Source organism: Colias eurytheme, chromosome 20 (genome assembly GCF_061535395.1).
Source record: "Colias eurytheme isolate Ceu_HAF_F1 chromosome 20, ilColEury1 Martin Lab GWU primary, whole genome shotgun sequence".
Classification (NCBI taxonomy): Eukaryota; Metazoa; Arthropoda; class Insecta; order Lepidoptera; family Pieridae; genus Colias; species Colias eurytheme.
The window spans coordinates 2,236,057-2,242,056 of record NC_142999.1 but is presented as its reverse complement, the minus strand read 5'-3'; the positions used below and the strand labels follow the sequence as shown (position 1 = coordinate 2,242,056).

The 6,000-nt window shown below is 32.5% G+C and overlaps 1 protein-coding gene across 3 annotated transcripts in view; it reads right to left on the bottom strand.

Annotated features, from left to right (window-relative positions):
- Positions 1-948: 948 nt before the first annotated feature.
- Positions 949-6,000, bottom strand: part of Pi4KIIalpha (phosphatidylinositol 4-kinase II alpha) — a 56,799-nt gene continuing 51,747 nt past the window's right edge. For 2 of the 3 annotated variants that reach the window (XM_090113575.1, XM_090113577.1), the window contains exon 11: positions 949-3,817. The gene's annotated coding sequence lies outside the window, so the exon portion shown is untranslated. The remainder of the gene's footprint in view (positions 3,818-6,000) is intronic. The other variant, XM_090113576.1, reaches the window with a different exon arrangement.

Sequence of the window (6,000 nt, the reverse complement as noted above, 5' to 3'; positions counted from 1 at the left end):
TATTTACTTTCGCAAATGCATAATTGTCATTGTAAATTTATGATAAAAACTATTATAGGGAAAATCAAATACATTTTAGTGATTTTATTTTTCAATTTTTTTTTGCATACCGTACGGCCGTGTGTGAGCGAGAGGGAATGATAAACGCCGTCATTGAAGATTCGTTTCTTTAAAGAACTGATTAATACCGAAAATACTACTATTTAAGTGAAACATCGCTATAGAGACATTACGAGGAAATTTTACTTAAATATTTAAAAGTATAATTCCTGTACTTGCAATAAAAAAAAGATTTCTAATAATTTTACATGCGTGATATTTTTTAGTATGGTTTTATGTCAAATGAATGGCAGTTTGTCGATATTCAATTAGCCATACAAATATCGTAGTTTTCATAGATAAACATAATATTAACTATTAACAGAGATTTTGCAAGAATCCGGTATCTAATAATATATTATATTGTGATATCACCTCGAACTATTTTCCACCTCATATAGAATTAGGCACTTGTATATTTTAAATTATGTCTTAGGCTTTATTTTTCAACGTTAGTCACAGGAACAAAAATCCTGCAATCTTACATAATTAAATAGGAAAGTTGGTTGAAATATTGTTATTACTTTTGAGGAGTAGTTGAGAAAGTTCTAATAACATAATAAATAATTTTAAAATTTTCTACGATTTGCTACTTATTTTAATTATAAAAATTACTTTAATAGATATGAATTATATTTTTATTATATTACTTTTTTCCATATTTGTGGATAATGAAAAGAAATTAGTAAAATAATAATCTCATGTGTCACCCAATTTTTAAGTAATATATATATATAACCCGATTTTTCTGTAAATATGTGTTTATATAAAAAAACAGCAAATAAGTAAAAACACGCTCACAGTGAATAATTAAACTATACAATGAGAGTGATAATAAAAAACCATAAATACATTCATTAAATAATTATATTAACAAATAAGTGTACAAATTTAGTCTTAAATTAAACATGTACCACAAATCAAAATCAGAGGCAAGATAAACAAAACTAAATCACTTTGTTACAACATCACAAATGGTCCTAAAATAAATATAAAAAAGTATGGAGGGTAGAAGTAAGGAGGACCAAACAGCAAATTATAGTTCACTAACCCACCAAAATTGCGTAGCAAGAGGAAAGGATATGAAATTAGCAGTTGTAGACTTTTATAAACTTTTTAGATAGATTTTAAGCTATTGCATAGCTTCTATCGCGGGCCTTGAGCGCGGGGACCATAGAAATCTAAATAACAAGACACTAGAAGTCGTAAGCGCGCGTGACCTTGTCGCCACTCAGGTGACTTTCACATCACCAGTGTGTTCGTCACAGTTCAGTTGCTATGGAGACGTATGTGTGTATACATGGTGTGTTTCAGCATTTCCCATTGCGGAAATTCTTCCACAAGTTGGAATTATACAAATAAAGGAATAATATTTCATCGGTAAATATTTTTTTTTAGAAATAATGCCGTTTTTCCTTAAAATTATAGAATATTTACAAGTATTACGAGTGTAATAATAGTAATAATAATTATTATTTTTTAGTAATCGAAATAACAATGAATGACACAGTTTCAACCTTATTGGAGCAAAAAGAAACAAAACGTCTCATATACTTAGGGATGTTATTCTAAAATAAACCGTAAATTCGTGCGTTAGGATACATATTAAAAAGCTTAATTTAATATTTAAGTTAGTTTTCACTAAAATCAAGTTGTCCAATAAAAGGCATAGTTTACTTGTGTGTACTGTTTAGCTTTCGGTTTGAATGTGTTGATTTTGGCGACAGCGGTTTTCATACGAATTATGACCTATAGCACTTCTATGTGTCTTGTTATTTAGATTTCTATGGCGGGGACCGATTCGAGAAATTCCGTAACGAAAAAACCTCACGCTCCCCACTCCGACGCGGACGGGCTCGGTGTGGCTTGAAGGCATAGCATGCAATAGCTTTACCGCGGCAGTCCCCGAGTGCCACACGTCTTTTTTATTTATTTATTGTTATAAATCCGAAGAGAAAAAAATATTTGTGAAAGTGTTTTTTTCCTTTTTTATTTAGTATCCTACTCTTTTAATTTATAGCGCTATTTTTTAAATCTTTCCACTTGCTACTATGGCGCCATCTTAATTTGCTGCCTTTCAGCGGACACTTTTTAATACACTGAGTTGGTCCTCATAACATCTTCCCTCCATATAAAAAAGCAATGAAAAATATTAAAAAAAATATAATTGTCTATTGAATGTTATGTCTATGTCTTCTAGAAGTTTGTAGAATAATTTTCATTCTGTTGATATAAATATTTACGCCCAGTTTTTATAATAAATCAACTCTCTATTTAAAAAGATCTTAGAACTTTCAAAGACAATAAAGTTGCTGGAGACAAAATCATAGATTATAGAAACCGGGTGTAATTATCAAGTATTATAACTAAAAATTAATTTAGTACGTTAGCAGCCAGTAAAACTCAAAATAACATGTAATCAATGGTTTTTATATCGTCGGCGAATTGGTCTAAACGTATGGAAGAGCTGAGCTCATTTTGGTGAAACTTACAATAAATAACAGCTGAGGACACGACTAGCTTGGTCCACCTGCGACCGCTATATCAGCTATATATAGGATAAAAAGGCGTTTGTATGTAGTTCAAAAACGAAAAAAAAATTTAAGCTATTGCATAGCTTCTATCGCGGGCCTTGAGCGCGGGGACCGAATCCAAAAATTCCGTAACGAAAAACCTCACGCTCCCCACTCCGACGGGTGCGGAGGTGTGGCTTGAAGGCATAGCATGCAATAGCTTTACCGCGGCAGTCCCCGAGTGCCACACGTCTTTTTTGTTTTTTTGTATAAAAATAAAAAAGAAATGTTATATTATACTTTCAAGAAGATTTCGTTGCTAAATAAAAAAAAAAACAAGATTACAGTATAGATAAAACAATTATAATTTCATCTTTATTCATTCAATTCTGTACAGCCATTTAGAAGATAATTCAATAAATAAACAGATAGACATAAATGAAGACTGTAAACATCGATAATTGCGTAAAAGAAATTGAATATCCAAGTAATTCGTACTTTAAACGGCTGTACAAAATTGATAAAATTTTTACATTCACGAACAGATAGTAAGATTCAAAGAAAAAAGATATTCCAGTAAAAAAAATTACGACAAAAAATGATCGGTAGTGATAATTTTGTGAAAAATTAAAAAACAAACAACTACATACAAACGCCTTTTATTTACTTACTGAAGTTGAACTATATTTAATTTTTGAAGTCAAAACATTGTACTGCCATTTTTTAAATTTTCCATATACTCAATTCAAAAGAACTGCTCTAATTTCTAAATTTTAAAAATACATAGAAGCTTATATTAATATTCAAGGATGATTATTTTATTAATTCAATTTTTATGGGAATGGGATTGTTATAAAATACAAAGTAATTGATACATACTATATTATGTACTTATTACATTCGTGACATCTTGGTCCAGTATTTAAAACCAAGTCACAGGTTCGATTCTTGGTCAATGAAACATTATTCTTAATTAAAACATGGTTAAACATTTCAACATTAAATAATACAACTATAAAACCTCCAAACATGACATTTTATTATGATTTGAGTAAAAAATACATAATGGAATGCAATCAAAACAATTTCAACTTCAGTAGAGTACAGTATTTACCGAGCTATACTAAAACATACATACAAAATGTTCTATACATTATATTAATAACAGTGTCTTCGTTCCTAACTACCGTCGGTGTTCAATGCTGCTGAAAAAAAAAGAAAAACGTGCATTACAAATATAATTTAGTTTAAGAATCAATTATAAATTAAAAATAAAATTTAAATTCTGTACTGAGGGGCTGTGTTTATAAGTCAGGAAAGTATATTTTTAGAATGAAATTCAAATATCTATTTAATATTTATAAATATTAGCTATAAATAAAATGCAGACATCTTATCTTCTGTGTAATGTATGTATGTATAGGATCGTATAATATATGTACTGTGTAGAGTGAAATCCATGTGTAGCATGTGTATATATATATGTGTATACATGTGTAGCACGTATACACTCTGTAGACCGTTTAGCACGTGTTAAACATTCTGTAGAACGTTTAGCATGTGTTATACACTCTGCATAACGTGTAGCACGTAGTATACACTCTGCAGAACGTAAGGCACTTATTATACACTCTGTAGATCGTCTAGCATGTGGTATCGTCAGTGTAGAACATGAAATGCACTGTGTAGAGCATGTAGCACGTGTTAAACACTCTGCAGAACGTTTAGCACGTATTATACACTCTGTAGATCGTCTAGCATGTGGTATCGTCAGTGTAGAACATGAAATGCACTCTGTAGAACATTTAGCACGTGTTATACACTCTGCAGAACGTTTAGCACGTATTATACACTCTGCAGAACGTTTAGCACGTATTATACACTCTGCAGAACGTTAAGCACGTATTATACACTCTGTAGATCGTCTAGCATGTGGTATCGTCAGTGTAGAACATGAAATGCACTGTGTAGAGCATGTAGCACGTGTTATACACTCTGCAGAACGTTTATTATTTATTTATTTATTTATTTGGAGAACACACAGGTACAATTACAAATATAATAAGATTATTGTAACATTCGACTATTAAATCTAAATTATATGTGCATAGGTTTAGCACGTATTATACACTCTGCAGAACGTTTATCACGTATTATACACTCTGCAGAACTTATATTTTTGGTTTTATGGCATTCAAATGCTTTATAAATATAAATTTATAAAGAATAGAAAAAATTCGATCACGAGGCGGGACTCGAACCCGCATCCTTCGCGCCATTCCGGGGCGGATGCCTCACCAACTCAGCCACTCGTGACCCGCCCGAGTGATCGAATTTATTCTATTCTTTCAGTTTTATGTGTCTGAAGGGACACACCGCGCGCCATCTATTGAGATGATTAACAACCATTTCAACCAATATGAAGCACTTTTCAGTGAATACAATATTGTAACGATGGAACACGACCTTTTTTGTTGAATTTATATTTTTGGTTTTATGGCATTCAAATGCTTTATAAATATAAATTTATAAAGAATAGAAAAATTTTTTTTTTCTATTCTTTATAAATTTATATTTATTACTGAAAAGTGCTTCATATTGGTTGAAATGGTTGTTAATCATCTCAATAGATGGCGCGCGGTGTGTCCCTTCAGACACATAAAACTGAAAGAATAGAATAAATTCGATCACTCGGGCGGGTCACGAGTGGCTGAGTTGGTGAGGCATCCGCCCCGGAATGGCGCGAAGGATGCGGGTTCGAGTCCCGCCTCGTGATCGAATTTTTTCTATTCTTTATAAATTTATATTTATAAAGCATTTGAATGCCATAAAACCAAAAATATAAATTCAACAAAAAAGGTCGTGTTCCATCGTTACAATATTGTATTCACTGAAAAGTGCTTCATATTGGTTGAAATGGTTGTTAATCATCTCAATAGATGGCGCGCGGTGTGTCCCTTCAGACACATAAAACTGAAAGAATAGAATAAATTCGATCACTCGGGCGGGTCACGAGTGGCTGAGTTGGTGAGGCATCCGCCCCGGAATGGCGCGAAGGATGCGGGTTCGAGTCCCGCCTCGTGATCGAATTTTTTCTATTCTTTATAAATTTATACTCTGCAGAACGTTTAGCACGTATTATACACTCTGTAGATCGTCTAGCATGTGGTATCGTCAGTGTAGAACATGAAATGCACTGTGTAGAGCATGTAGCACGTGTTAAACACTCTACAGAACGTTTAGCACGTATTATACACTCTGTAGATCGTCTAGCATGTGGTATCGTCAGTGTAGAACATGAAATGCACTGTGTAGAGCATGTAGCACGTGTTATACACTCTGCAGAACGTTTAGCACGTTTTATACACTCTGCAGAACGTTTAGCACG